The 15645-nt window shown below is 40.6% G+C and overlaps 1 protein-coding gene across 6 annotated transcripts in view; it reads right to left on the bottom strand.

Moving 5' to 3' along the window:
* LOC124143101 (5'-AMP-activated protein kinase subunit gamma-1-like) overlaps positions 1–15645 on the bottom strand; it is a 404245-nt gene that overhangs the window by 155571 nt on the left and 233029 nt on the right. The window lies entirely within an intron of this gene.

Genomic DNA, 15645 nt, shown 5'->3' with positions numbered 1-15645 from the left:
GAGACTGCAGTACTAGATTTGAATCTGATCTAGTCATATCAAACATCCTTCCTCAGGGACACCTAATGAGGGGTTAGGACCTACAGATCAGGAAGTCTCATCATAATTTCAAATACCCAGCCCTCAAATCTCATCCTTGCAATCAAATCCCCTAAACAGATACTCAAGCAATAAAAAGGTTGGAGATCAATCTGATTGTCACAGACATCTTCGCCCCTGTCAGTCTGGTCCCCAAGGAAAAACAACACCATCAACCCTCTGAAGTGGTCATGATGTTGGGAACCATTCATGAACAACTTGTGTTATTCCAGGAGAAGCTGAATAGTGACTCACGCCCGTCTCTAAGCGCAAACGGGTATAGTTAAAAGAATTGTCAACTCGTTGTGTAATGATTCATGTCTATTTACCCCTTATATCATATATATTCCAGATGCTATGTAAACAAAACGGGACTTACTATATATACACAGTATGATTGAACGCATTAAAATGAATCTTGGGTATATTTTGAGACGCAAGACGTATGTCAAATCAAAAACTATGCCTGAGGGATTCTTTGACCGAAATACTTGAAGTCATACACGCATTCTGATTGGTTTGTCTTATTTTTGCACATGACATTCATCGATTGGGGGACGAGTCTTCTTGCAGGTTACGGAAAGGGGCGAGTGATGACGAATGGTTAGTAGCAGAAGTATGGACTGCTTGTCTGGTCCTGAGGAACAAGTTGAGGTGAAATGAGGTTTAATGTCCTAGTCCAAATTATTGTACACACCCGGGGATCAAACCACCGACCCTGCACCTCCAAGCAAATGCTGTATCAACCAGACCGTGGAGACACTCCCCGAGGAGCAAGAACACCATCAGTAAACTGAAGCTGTGACTGTGTCCTGAGTCACATGATGAGATGAGTGGAACTGACTGGGGCTTGCCCTCAATGAGGAGACACAGTATCAGGTAATGTTATCATCTAGTAAACAGGGTGCCACAAGGGACACAGAACTAGTGGTACAAGACGTCTGGTGTCAGGGAACATTAATCTTCATCACACTGGTTATCAGGCTCAACTCAGCAGCAAAAATGTCAGATCACTTGATATCATGGGCTAATCCGTCATACATCTTGCACACGCTTGGCAGGCACTGTCACAAATTTCAAAACATCCCTTTATCACTAATCATTAAGAGTGAGTGAGTGAGTGAGTGAGTGAGTGAGTGAGTGAGTGAGTGAGTGAGTGAGTGAGTGAGTGAGTGAGTGAGTGAGTGAGTGAGTGAGTGGTTCAACACCACATCAAATAATTCCAGTTATATCCCAGCATGTCCACTTGATGTAGGAGAAAAGCCTGAAGTGATGCAGGTCCAACACTTTTACCACTTTAGTGAAACCCATGAACACTTAACTGGTATGCTGCTGACAGACCTAGAATCCTAATTAGGGCAAATATGGGATTCAAACCCATGTTCAACGGTCTTTGGCATCAAGTACACCTCGATAGAAAGTCATATTTATATTTCAGTCACCTCTCAATCTTTATTCATAAATAAATAATAATCACATTTGATATTAATCAGATAACCAAACAGGATCATGCAGGAAGAGAATGTGATTTATTCATTTTTTATTTAAGATTTATTTATATGGATCTGTTCCCTGCTGAATTTACTGGAGTAAATGAGTGTTTTAGACAGCAGTCGGCAATATTCCACTTATATCTTGGCCACCTGTCAACACTCAACACTGGTTCAGACCAACCAGAAGTTGACAGCTGGAGCAGGACACACCATCAGCCAGGTCACACATTGTACCACATGATGATCACACTATTATGACAATCAAAGAGTACTGGGGACCTATTCTTCACCAGATTCTCCACAAGGAGAGCATTTTGAAGAGTCTATTATCTTCAACATCATCTGCCTGCTGTCCAGTAGACCAACAAATGATAGGAGTAAGTCAGGCATCACACAACTTTTAACAACATTCCAGCAAAATCATGGCAGGGGACAGAGACATGAAATGGGCATACACATTGTATCCACATGGAGAATCGAACCAATGCCTTTGGCATGACAAGCGAACAATTTAAATACGAGGCGACCCCACCACCCAAAAAACCTGTGTCTTCAGCCTGTATTCAAATTAAAAAACAAAACCTGTCCAAGACAATCACAAAAAATAACAGTGTTAAACCAAACCTGGCAAGCAAATATTCTTCAAGTAATTTCCCAGTGTAACAGCACAAACACTTCAGTTGTTGAGACAATGCATGTTATTGTAATCCTGACATAACATGACATAATATCCTGCTGATTCATGCTAACTGCAGAATCAAGTCAAGATGCATCCCATGTTAATCCTCTTGCTCACGACACCACAAACGGATATGCTGAACACAATCTTGTGAAGATAGTGTGCTTACACATCACACAGGTTTAGTTTCAGATCAGAAGAAACAAGCTGACAACCTGGCTTCATATTAATGGTGGGTTTATCGGGAACGAAGACATGAAACGCATGATGAATTCCTGCATCAGTTCAAGATGAGGAGGACGCCATAATATGACCAAAGAGGATCAAAGGGGTGGCCACTGTGAGGTTTCCAGGTCAGGAATGTCCCCATATTGCAGCAGGTGAGATGAAATGGGGTTTAACATCGCAGTCAAGGTCATTGCACTTATATAGCCATGTGCATAAGTGGTGCATGCCTGCATGTTTGTGTGTCTGTGTGTGTGCATGTGTGTGCGTGCGTGTACGCATCTCTTTGTGTGCCTGTCTTTGTGTGCGTGCATGCACTAGTCTGGATACAGTTTAACATGAATGCCCCACTCAGACACAGTATACTGCCTCCAAGCTGACCAGTCCCAGCTTATCCCCTTAATGCTGAGTACCAGGTTGGGTAACAACATGTACCATTTTGTAACATGTTCTGGTGTGAGACGGCCAGGGGTCGAACCCCGACCTTCTACTTTCAGGGCAAATGCTCTTCATACTTGACCAGACAGATGGTCCATGTTGCAGTAAGAACCTTCAGGTGAGAATCAGGTGGTGATACTGTGTACTGTGGTTGATACTTATTGTGCCCCGATGGAATGGATTGTTGTTCATGCTGTCCATCACTTGGTTAGCCTGGGTCAAATTCTATTCAAATAGGCCATTCTGACATAACTGGAACTTTGAGTCACAATGACCAATGCTTGACTGAATGTCAGTGATGAGTGTTGGACCCAACTTGCCCCAAAAATTCAAACATGGTTTGCCTGTACCAATTCAACAGCAAACAGGTGCCCAATAATAATAAACTTTTTGTGGAAAGCTGCAGCCTGCAATAGTTCAGCCATATCAGAAAGTCCTGTAAGTAACCAAATCTGGACCAGAAATAAAACAGTGATTGATATTATGAGCACCAGTTCATGTCATCAGGTACAATCACAATCAACCAAGTCACCAAATCAAACCACCATATAGCCGCCTTGATCCTCAAGGAGATTTTATACAAATCTTGAGTCTCTTACAGTAACACCAGTAAACAAATATCTACAGAACAACAGACACAGGCAAACACCAGGTCATCAACATCTGAACCCATTTCATGATGTTCAAAGGGACTGTATGCTGCATTTTTCCACTCACACGAAATGCCACAAACTCAAGGACATAAACCAATTGTATATTGAGTTGTACTCTATCTATGTAGTGCACAGACTTGTGATCCAGACTTTGTACTTCTGGCTATGTTTGTGTTGGCTCTGTCCCTCCTCAGAAAGGTTTCATTAACTAAAGGAGGTGCTGGCCCCTGGCTGTAGACACAGCACAGAAAAGTGTTCCAAATGTCAGTGTAAGAATGAAAAAAATAGAACCTAAAGGTCTATAGCTCACATGAATTATGAATAAACAATGGCTGCCATGTTTAAAGTCAGATTGGAAACTGTGATAAGTTTTTAGAGACACCATAGTAGACAAACACTTATTCCATGAAAACATTTCTTTAAAATAATTGTAATGTTTTTGCTTCAAAAGAACCTTTCTTCTTTTGCTGTTTGGAATCAGTGGAGATGTTGAAAGTGCAGTAACACTTGAAAAACAGGAGCATGTGAAAGTCAAAGGTTGTAGATCAAAAAATAAAATGGGCCAACTAAGTATTATCAAATTTCATAAAGATACATGCAGAATGTCAGAGCAAGGGACAAGGATGCCATGTTTAAAATTGGATTGGGATTATGTGAGCAGGTTTAAGCAACATCATAGCTGGCATCATATACTCAAAGTTTCAGCACCATAGGCCATGTAGTTTCAGCACCATAGGCCATGTAGTTTCAGCACCATAGGCCATGTAGTTTCAGCCCCATAGGCCATGTAGTTTCAGCCCCATAGGCCTTGTAGTTTCAGCACCATAGGCCATGTAGTTTCAGCACCATAGGCCATGTAGTTTCAGCACCATAGGCCATGTAGTTTCAGCACCATAGGCCATGTAGTTTCAGCACCATAGGCCATGTAGTTTCAGCACCATAGGCCATGTAGTTTCGGCACCATAGGTCATGTAGTTTCAGCACCATAGGCCATGTAGTTTCAGCACCATTGGCCTTGTAGTTTCAGCACCATAGGCCTTGTAGTTTCAGCACCATTGGCCTTGTAGTTTCAGCACCATAGGCCATGTAGTTTCAGCACCATAGGCCTTGTAGTTTCAGCACCATAGGCCATGTAGTTTCAGCACCATAGGCCATGTAGTTTCAGCACCATAGGCCTTGTAGTTTCAGCACCATAGGCCATGTAGTTTCAGCACCATAGGCCATGTAGTTTCAGCACCATAGGCCATGTACAGTAAACTACGGTTATAACGAACACGCTTATAACGAACTGACCGATATAACGAACATATTTTTTAGTCCCGGCCATTTGTTGTTTATATGCTGTATATATGCTTATAACGAACTTTGGTTATAACGAACCAAAATTAGTGGTCCCTTTGAGTTCATTATAACCGTAGTTTACTGTAGTTTCTGCAGCATAGGCCATGTTGTTTCAGCACCATAGGCCATGTAGTTTCAGCACCATAGGCCATGTAGTTTCAGCCCCATAGGCCATGTATTTCAGCAGCATAGGCCATGTAGTTTCAGTAGCATAGGCCATGTAGTTTCAGCAGCATAGGCCATGTAGTTTCAGCAGCATAGGCCATGTTGTTTCAGCACCATAGGCCATGTAGTTTCAGCACCATAGGCCAGGTGGTTTCAGCACCATAGGCCTTGTGGTTTCAGCACCATAGGCCATGTAGTTTCAGCACCATAGGCCTTGTGGTTTCAGCACCATAGGCCTTGTAGTTTCAGCACCATAGGCCTTGTAGTTTCAGCACCATAGGCCATGTAGTTTCAGCACCATAGGCCTTGTAGTTTCAGCACTATAGGCCATGTAGTTTCAGCACCATAGGCCATGTAGTTTCAGCACCATAGGCCTTGTAGTTTCAGCACCATAGGTCATGTAGTTTCAGCACCATAGGCCATGTAGTTTCAGCACCATAGGCCTTGCAGTTTCAGCACCATAGGCCATGTTGTTTCAGCACCATAGGTCACATACTTTCAGCACCATAGGCCATGTAGTTTCAGCACCATAGGTCATGTAGTTTCAGCACCATAGGCCTTGTAGTTTCAGCACCATAGGCCATGTTGTTTCAGCACCATAGGTAGCGTACTTTCAGCACCATAGGTCATGTAGTTTCAGCACCATAGGCCATGTAGTTTCAGCACCATAGGCCTTGAAGTTTCAGCACCATAGGCCATGTTGTTTCAGCACCATAGGTCACGTACTTTCAGCACCATAGGCCTTGTAGTTTCAGCACCATAGGCCATGTAGTTTCAGCACCATAGGCCTTGTAGTTTCAGCACCATAGGCCTTGTAGTTTCAGCACCATAGGCCATGTTGTTTCAGCACTATAGGTCACGTACTTTCAGAACCATAGGCCATGTTGTTTCAGCACCATAGGCCATGTAGTTTCAGGGTAGATATTGAGGACGACGGACGGACAACCAGACGACTAAAAACATGCCACAACTTGAACAGAAGATCACTTTTCTTTCAGTCAGCTGAGTTACAAAAAACAGTCAAAGACAAAATGGAGTGCACAAACTTCAGTCCTAAGCTTAAAAAACTTCTTTCATCCACAGACATGAAACTAAAACCAGACAGTATATCAACACCTCAAGGGGAATAAGTCAGCCATTACTTGGATTAATCATAATTAGGCTGGACAAATATGGCACCATGTATTCAGCTGCCCTGCAAACATACAGAATACTGGCCAACAGGTGCAAGAGCAACATGTCTAATATTGGTCCACTATCGATTCTGTGCCAGTGTGAGGGGAAACATAAACTTGACAGTCACATATATTCCATTCTTCAACAACTCAGAACAAGACTGAAAACACGCTCCAAAAATGTTCAGCCTGTAATGTTGATACTGATTTGTTTGTTTGTTGTTTAACGCCGCTCTCAGCAATATTCCAGCTATATGACGGTGGTCTGTAAATAATCAAGTCTGGACAAGACAATCCAGTGATTGACATCATGAGCATTGATCCACACAATTGATATCAATGACATGCATCAACCAATTAAGCGAGCCTGACCACCCGATCCCGTTAGTCGCCTCATACAGTTGATACTGAGAATTCCCAACTTCTGTCATATAACTGAAATACAGTCAGTTGGATCAAATCTGTTGCTGTTAAAAAAGGCAATCAGCATCATTCCACTGTGAACAGTCAAACCAGTGGTTGATATTATGAACATCCTACCACATGCAGGTTATCACAAACACAATCAACAAGACACAAAGCCTAAACCCCTGAACCATTCAGACGCTGCTTATGACAAGCATAGATTGCTCGGGACCTATTCCAACCCAAATCCCTACAGGCAATATTGATTGAATTGTTACCGCATTCCTTCAACAACACAATAATCCTCTGTCTGGATCTTCGATATCTCCCAACAAATCATGACCCATGTTTTCAGCCAATGTTAATCTAAGTCTTGCACCATGACAGTGGAATATATTCATTTTATGGAAAAAACAACACTCTAGATATGTATACAAAAGCAAGTCTAGAATATGAAATCGGCATCAGGAACATTATTTGTTTAGTTTTAGAGGCGAGAAGGGTATTGTGTAACATAATATTTCATAGACTAACATTTAGTCTCTGAAATCTTATATTACACAATATCCTTCTCGACTCTAAAAATAAAAAAAATTCCCTTTGCTGATCTCAGTGTGGAATAGAGTTAGCTTGAGCTGGCTAGACTTGCTTTTGTATGCATTTCTAGATTATTATTTTTTCATAAAATAAATATATTCCACGGTCATGGTGCAGGACTATCTTGCACCATGACAGTGGAATATATTCATTTCATATGGAAAAAACAACAATCTAGATATGTATACAAAAGCAAGTCTAGAATATGAAATCGGCATCAGGAACATTATTTGTTTAGTTTTAGAGGCAAGAAGGGTATTGTGTAACATAATATTTCATAGACTAACATTTAGTCTCTGAAATCTTATATTACACAATATCCTTCTCGACTCTAAAAATAAAAAAAATTCCCTTTGCTGATCTCAGTGTGGAATAGAGTTAGCTTGAGCTGGCTAGACTTGCTTTTGTATGCATTTCTAGATTATTATTTTTTCATAAAATAAATATATTCCACGGTCATGGTGCAGGACTATCTTGCACCATGACAGTGGAATATATTCATTTCATATGGAAAAAACAACAATCTAGATATGTATACAAAAGCAAGTCTAGAATATGAAATCGGCATCAGGAACATTATTTGTTTAGTTTTAGAGGCAAGAAGGGTATTGTGTAACATAATATTTCATAGACTAACATTTAGTCTCTGAAATCTTATATTACACAATATCCATCTCGACTCTAAAAATAAAAAAAATTCCCTTTGCTGATCTCAGTGTGGAATAGAGTTAGCTTGAGCTGGCTAGACTTGCTTTTGTATGCATTTCTAGATTATTATTTTTTCATAAAATAAATATATTCCACGGTCATGGTGCAGGACTATCTTGCACCATGACAGTGGAATATATTCATTTCATATGGAAAAAACAACAATCTAGATATGTATACAAAAGCAAGTCTAGAATATGAAATCGGCATCAGGAACATTATTTGTTTAGTTTTAGAGGCGAGAAGGGTATTGTGCAACATAATATTTCCTAGACTGAATGTTAGTCTAGAACTGTATCCCACGTTGCACTTATTGCCTGCTGTACAGAGTTCCAGATCATCATGAACAGGACAATCGTGTTAAGTCATCCAATGCATAATTCAGGAGCCCAGTAACAGAAATATCTGATTGTTGACAATAATGGCTTCCAGGTGGTCTCCTTCACTTGTCAATGAAATCTCAATCTGCTTCTGCTTAATCAATCAGTACGACCAAGATGGTAATCGATGTCTTCATCTTTTAACATAAAGTAAAGATATTCAGAGACGTTCCTTGTGTGGATGTTAGCAGGTTCGTTTTAGATATTTGTATAACTAACAACAGGCCAGTATTAGACTCATTATTCAAAAGCTGAACCACCACATTAAGTCAATCTAATAACTCATTTGTACACCCATGAAATGAGGGCATGTAGACTACCTAATATTTATAGATGGGTTCTACCAAGTCTGAATGCATAAACAGTTAAGGGAAGATAGACTATCTAATATTTGTGTGTGTATGATACAAGTTGGAATGCCGAACTCGGTGCTCGTTGGGTTTTAGTTAAACAAAAGTATTATATAACCAACAGCTGTAGGAAGATGGTATACAAGATAACACTCTCATATCCAGTGAGATATTCATATGAGTTTTTAAACTGACTAGTTTAATAATCAGCCTCTTGAATAATGAATCGGGGGGCACGTGTGGCCCAGTCGTCTAAGGCACCGCGATTCGCTGTGCAGTTGCGTCCCTTGGGCATGCCAGAAACCTATGATTGTGGGTTCGAATCCCGGTTTGCCCCGATTATGTTTCTAGGTTTGTCAGTACCATACCCGTGCTCGTGGGTTTCACCGAAGTGGTAAACGCCTGAGACTTGCATCATTTTGGGCTTTCCTCCCACATTAAGCTGACACGCCGTAATATAACTGGAATAGTGTTAAAAGCGACGTTAAACCCAACTCACTCACTGAATAATGAACCACTGCTGGCTCGTTTAAAGATATTTGGAAAACAAATAACTGAAAACAAACCTGCTGCTATGAGGGCGGATAGATAAGTTTGAAGTGAATTGTGTAATAGGGAAATCATTTGTTGTGGACATTACATGTTGTCATAGAGGTACATACACAGAAACTTCAGCCAGCTGAGCATGTTGCTTCGCTGTGACAAGTCAGTAAAACAAGCATGGGTCTGGAAAATGGTCAAACTTGAGGAACAAACTTCGCACATTGTCCCCATGTGGGGAATCGAAGCCAGGTCTTTGACATGACATGCCAGCACTAACAGGCATGCAGGCGATTCCACCGCCCCAATTTTAGTTACAAAAGTGATGGCTTTGATTTGCAAACCAAGCAAATTGCAAGCGATTCCACAGCAATTAATTTGCAAACCAAGCAAATTTTGTGTTTAGGTTTCCATAACCTTTAAAAATATTAGGCCATGCTCGTTAAAAATCTACTGTTTCCTGATTGGCTGATAATAGATTGGGTGCGCTTGGGCTGCATTTTGTACTTTTGTATAGTTGTCTACATTTTTGTTATAATGATTAAATATGCGGTCAGGGATGTTATTATTTCTTGACTTATTTACTTATTGACTTCAATTTTATTTAGCATTTGTGGAGGCATATATGTAAAAAGCATTGTGCACATTTTGCACAAAGTCAATTTTTAAATAAATATTTATTTCAACTCATGCTGTGATTTATACTGTAATTCCTGTTTACAGCAGCTGTTGAGCAGTTTATTAGATACAGACAGGCACAAGCACCATACACAACGAACCTGCTACACATGCCTGGATGACAAGAACATCAAACTGTCCACGGGTGTCCCAATTTCAATAGGTTTAAGGGGGATGCACCCATATTTTAGTTCACAGGAAATACCAGACTCAAGGACGTAAACAAGTCCTAGCCTGAGCTTGAACAAATTACAAACTGTATGTGACGTGGTAGTCCTTCTATGTTGTGTTTCATTGTAATAAAGGAACACTATAGCACGAGGCTACACTCCCCCGCAGATGAATAGAGACTAAATGTAATACCCTAACAAAAGAGGACCTGACAACCACATTGTGATGTACACCGGACAACTCAGGTTAATTCCACAACTTGCACAAAAGGTGACAAGCAAATGGTCATGGCAAAACGGCAGTAGTACAGTTTTATGAGAGCGTCAGTGAGTGGTTGGTCATTTTTTAAATGGAACATGTTTATTTGTTGTTTGATGCAGTACACAGCAACATCCAGCTGTATGACCACTGCTGTAAATAATTAAGTTTGGACCAGACAATCCAGTGACTGATATTATGAACAACATCCAACACCAGAGTCTGTCTGTCTGTGTGTCTGTGTCTGTGGCCCCCCAAATGGCAGGCTTTGACATTGTCAGCAATGCTTTATTCATTTCTATTATAAGTTGCTTTGAAATATGTTACTATCTCAAAACTATTGCAATAGTGTGGGGTACTATTGTAATTCAATCATAATAGTGAAAATAGCCCCAACAGCCATCCCCACAATCAACCAAGTGGCTGAGCATGACCACCCAAATCTTTTTGTCACCTATTACAAGCACAGCTAGATTGCTGGTGATTGTAGCCCAGAATCCCTTCAAGGCAATGAACTTAGCTATCATTACCGACATCGACACATGGTGACATCGACACACCATGTGTGGCCTTTGGAAGATGCGACAGCCCTGTTCAAGGACAGGGTTATCTCCCCTACCTCCTTCAACCTGGTGAGTGACACTGTAAACAGTTTATAGTCCAACTTGCATGAATATAGGATGTTATCACCGGCGTTACCGACACTGAGAAGCATCTTGCAAACAAAACATCGCTTGTAAGAGATGAAATCAAATCAGGGTCCACCTTTCATATTAAGCCTCTTACTATAAGCATGGGTTCAAATTCAGAACCAATTCTGCCACAAAATCCCCACAAGATTTTGAGAATCATACCAATGATTCAAACATACTCTACAATGCGTGATCTGGCTGATTGTGTGTCATCCGAACCTATTGGATAGAATCCTTGCTCGTGCTATCAACCACTGGTTTGCATGGCCCAGATTCAATGAATTACAATTTTAAGTTGGACTACTGCAATGTTAAACAAGATACACTTAATACAATCACGTAAAACATGTTTTCAATAGAAATACTCTGACATTGACATTGACCTTGCATATGCTGGTCACATGTTATCTACATTTACATACCAAGCACACGAGGAGTAAATTTTATATTCCATGCAAGAATCTTTCACTGATGGCTAATGACCCGGTTTACAATAAATAATAAACAAATGTAAGGCCACTTTTCTGAAATAAGTTAAAGAGATCAGTTATGAAAAAATAAAATTAATTGCCAAACCTGCCCACGATTGAACCCAATGTTATAAGTTGATTGTTTGAACTGAGGTCATTCAATTTAGGCTGTGTTATGTGACTTTTGTTGACTCATAAAAAAACCGTGCAGCTGTTTGATTCATAGCGGGGTGCAAGAGATACATTCTCCCATCAGAAATGTATTTCCCTCCCAGCCGAGATACATAGTATTTTCTGAAGATCACGTGAACCAATCAGATCTAAACACCCCGACATGGGGATGAGATATGGTCTGTTAACAGCCTAGCCAATTGTTACATGTAACCTTGAATTCAAGTTTCAAACACACCTGTGGGTTAGAAAGCCACATGCAATAAATGGTATCAAGCATGTGTGTGTGATGTCAAAACTAGGTCCATGATTGGCTGCTCCGTGGTGATGACCTAAGGTCAGATTATGACCAACAACTTTCCCCGATTGTAATTCTTTGAGATGTTACTCATGCTTCAGTCAAATTCACTTTTTTGATAGTTTTCGGGTGTGAATAAATGTTCTTTGATCATAGTAGTTTGCATTATCATCATCACTGTGATAATCCACAGATATGGTGAGTTGAGGTTAGGTGAAATTGGGTTTAACGTCGCGTCCAAGATTATTGCACTTATATAGCGACGTGCATGTACGTGTGTGTGTTTGTGTGGCTGCTTGTACTAGTCCGGACTGATGCCGATTTATAGTGCTAGCTCACTGAGATACCATGCCGCAGTTTAACATGAATACCCCACTCAGACACAGTATACTGACTCCTAGCCGACCAGTCCTTGTTTTAGTCCCTTAATGCCGAGCGCCAGACAGGCTAACAACAAGTACCATCTTTTAACGTCTTTTGGTATGACACGGCCAGGTATCGAACCCCGGACCTTCCGCTCTCCGGGCAGACGCTCTACCACAAGACCACGGAGGCGGTCCCACAGATATGGAGGAAACTTTTTGTGGAGGGCCACACAAGGTACGAGTAGTAAGCCGTAAGCTGTTGTTATGTATTAGTGCACCACTGTGATCATGAAAATACACAAAATATTATTTGTTGTTGCACTCAGCAATATTCCAGCTATATGACGGCAGTCTGTAAATAATCAAGTCTGGGCCAGACAATCCAGTGATTGACATCATGAGCATAGATCCATGCAGTTGGGATACAATGACATGCATCAACAAAAGTCAGCGAGCCTGACCACCTAATCCCGTTAGTTGCCTCTTACGACAAGCATGGTCGCCTTTTATGGAAAGCATGGGTTGCTGAAGACCTATTCTACCCCAGATCTTCACGGGTCAGACAAAATATACATCGATTTGATACCAAAATGGTGTGACAAAGTAGACACAATTTATGGATAACAACTTCCTTAATTACTGTAATTTACTCCATAAATTGTGTCTACTTTGTCATCCTTAAACTTCTAAGTAATGCCTATCAAACAATTCAACATGGTGTGATTATAAGTGTAAGAAACATATTATTGCAACCATGTCATGTCATGTCATGTATCATGTATCTTACAACTGTAAGATAAATGGTATCTGACAGACACTCGTGTAGTAATCTCGACATAGACCATCTCATGGCAGTTCATGATATCAATCACTGGATTGTCTGGTCCAGACTTGATTATTTACAGACCACCGTCATATAGCTCGAATATTGCTGAGTGGGGTGTTAAACAACAAACCAACCATCCAATCATTGACCTGCTTCCTGTTTGACATTTCATGCACTGCCTACCACAGAACACCCTCCCTGGGAAACACAGCTGTGTTTAATATATCCTAGCTATGTCAATCTGGCCTCTTGCTGCTACATATTCACAAACTTAGCAGGGTATGACAGGGACAGGTGTATGGCAGGGACAGGTGTACGGCAGGAGATATTACATTTAGGAATAAAGAACAAAATCCAATGGGATTCAAGGTATGAACTGGTCCCCAAAAACATAAGCTTGGCGACTAAATGACAGGATTGGGTGACTTGGTCGATAGCATCTTATCAGACTTTGAAGGTGTGGATTGTTGATCACAATACTGATCCCGGATTGTCCGGTCCAGATTCGATTCATTACAGGCTGCTGTCATACAGGTTGAAAACTGCTGAGTGCGGCATTAAACAAACAAATAAACAAACAAACAAACACTCTGCGAAACCCTGCAACGCCAAGTCGTGGACAATGAGTGTGTGAGTTGCGTCTAACACAACTTTCAGTATTGCAGTCATATCAATGTGGGAAGAAAGTCTAAAGGGATAAAGGTAGACATTTCAACTTTGGGAAAACCTGTTCCAGGAAGGTATGGTGCTGACAAACTGTCATTCATAGGATCCTGGCTTTCCAAAGGGAAGCAATTGGGCTAGTTGTGCCCTGAAGGAGTGAGTGAGTTAGTGTTTGAAATTATTTTCCAACATTTCATCTATAATACAGTGGACTGTAAATGTTAATTCTGGTCCAGGCAAATAAGTGACTATCATTAGCATCAGTCCACATGACCAGATTACAGACAATTACACACTTCCAACCACCAAATCCTCCCAACTCAACTGGGTAATGCAGACCTATTTGGCCCTAGAACTATACTACCGGTACTAAACAATCCACAGATTCAAAGATCTGGTACAAGCAAACCATCATTGTACACAAACAGACTGACTCCCCTGCAAAATACCAGCTGAATTCAGTGATGAAATAAACTTCATTCAATGACAAAGGCCATGGCATGTCAGCAACACAGCCCATGCTGTGAGGTGGCCGTCACCCCATGCTAAACCACACTGACCACAAGCCACAGTGGTCATCTCTGAGCCTAACTAATGGCAGGGGGCAACCACAGAGCTGCATTATGCTCAGTTACCATCACTGCACTGTTGATTAAATACAAGTCCATTCACTACCAACTCCAATCAACATGATGTAGATGCTGAACAACAGCGGCAACAACGACCGCAGTGACCCATTCTGAAAAGACAGGGCAACCAAGAAGTGTCGGAGCATTGTTCCACTGTCACAGCCATCAGCCAACAAAGACACTAAGCTACTCATGGGAACAATTAAGGAAATCCACTTAGCTCTCAAGTAGAATATTGTAGATATGTATCACTCAGTGGTAATTCATATGATTGGTCAATGGCTGTACGAGGGACCTCATTATGGCTTCACACACTTCATTAGCAGATTATTGAGCGTGTGATACCTGTACAGTTGTAGTTAATAGCCAGGGAATAGTTAACTGGCATCTGCCGGTCAGCCATCATATCCCCATGTGGTGTTGGCTAATCTGTCTTCCAGACCCAACGGAATACATTAAAAGGGAGCCCAACTCAAGTCTAGAAATATGTGGCAAGTCTAGATTGCCTCATCTCAAGCTGCTGCAATTAAGCATTGTTCTGGGATTCATTTAGACTTTATATTTCCTTTTTGTTAATTTGTATTTTTAAATAATACTTCTGGGACAAAGTGTTAGTCTATGTGTTGCTTAAAACATGAATACTTCTTACTGATTAAGGATGCTGCTGGTATGGTTGAGAGTGTTCTAAAGCCGTGTTTTGAAAATGTCCATAAAAACCTATCACCACTGAGAAGCCTTGTACAATGTGGACCCATTGAATTGCTCACAGAATGTGGAAATGCCATCCACCAAAGTAGAATGACCTTTTGTTATTCATAAACATTGAATTTCTGAGTGCCTAATTCCATCATTATACTTGCAACATTACTTCAGACAAGACCATTAAAATTTAGATTTTTATGTTTCACATAAACACCTCTTGAAATTATATATATATAATCATGTTCATCAAAGTAAAAATATTTTAATCAATACACATTGATCACAATGTAATTATCACTGATAGTAGTCCATCAGATTCTGAATGCAATCAATATAAAATGTCTCTTGTTAATTGACATACAGTGAGCTCGTCATATTGAGCCCATATTGCTAGTCACCACCACCATCATTATCATCATCTTCATCATCATAACCATCATCATCATCATCATCATCATCATCATCATCATCTAGCTGCCATAATAATGCTGCAAT

The sequence above is a fragment of the Haliotis rufescens genome, unplaced genomic scaffold (genome assembly GCF_023055435.1).
Source record: "Haliotis rufescens isolate VD_foot unplaced genomic scaffold, xgHalRufe1.0.p SCAF_10, whole genome shotgun sequence".
NCBI lineage: Eukaryota > Metazoa > Mollusca > Gastropoda > Lepetellida > Haliotidae > Haliotis > Haliotis rufescens.
This window is presented reverse-complemented; position numbering and strand designations above follow the sequence as displayed.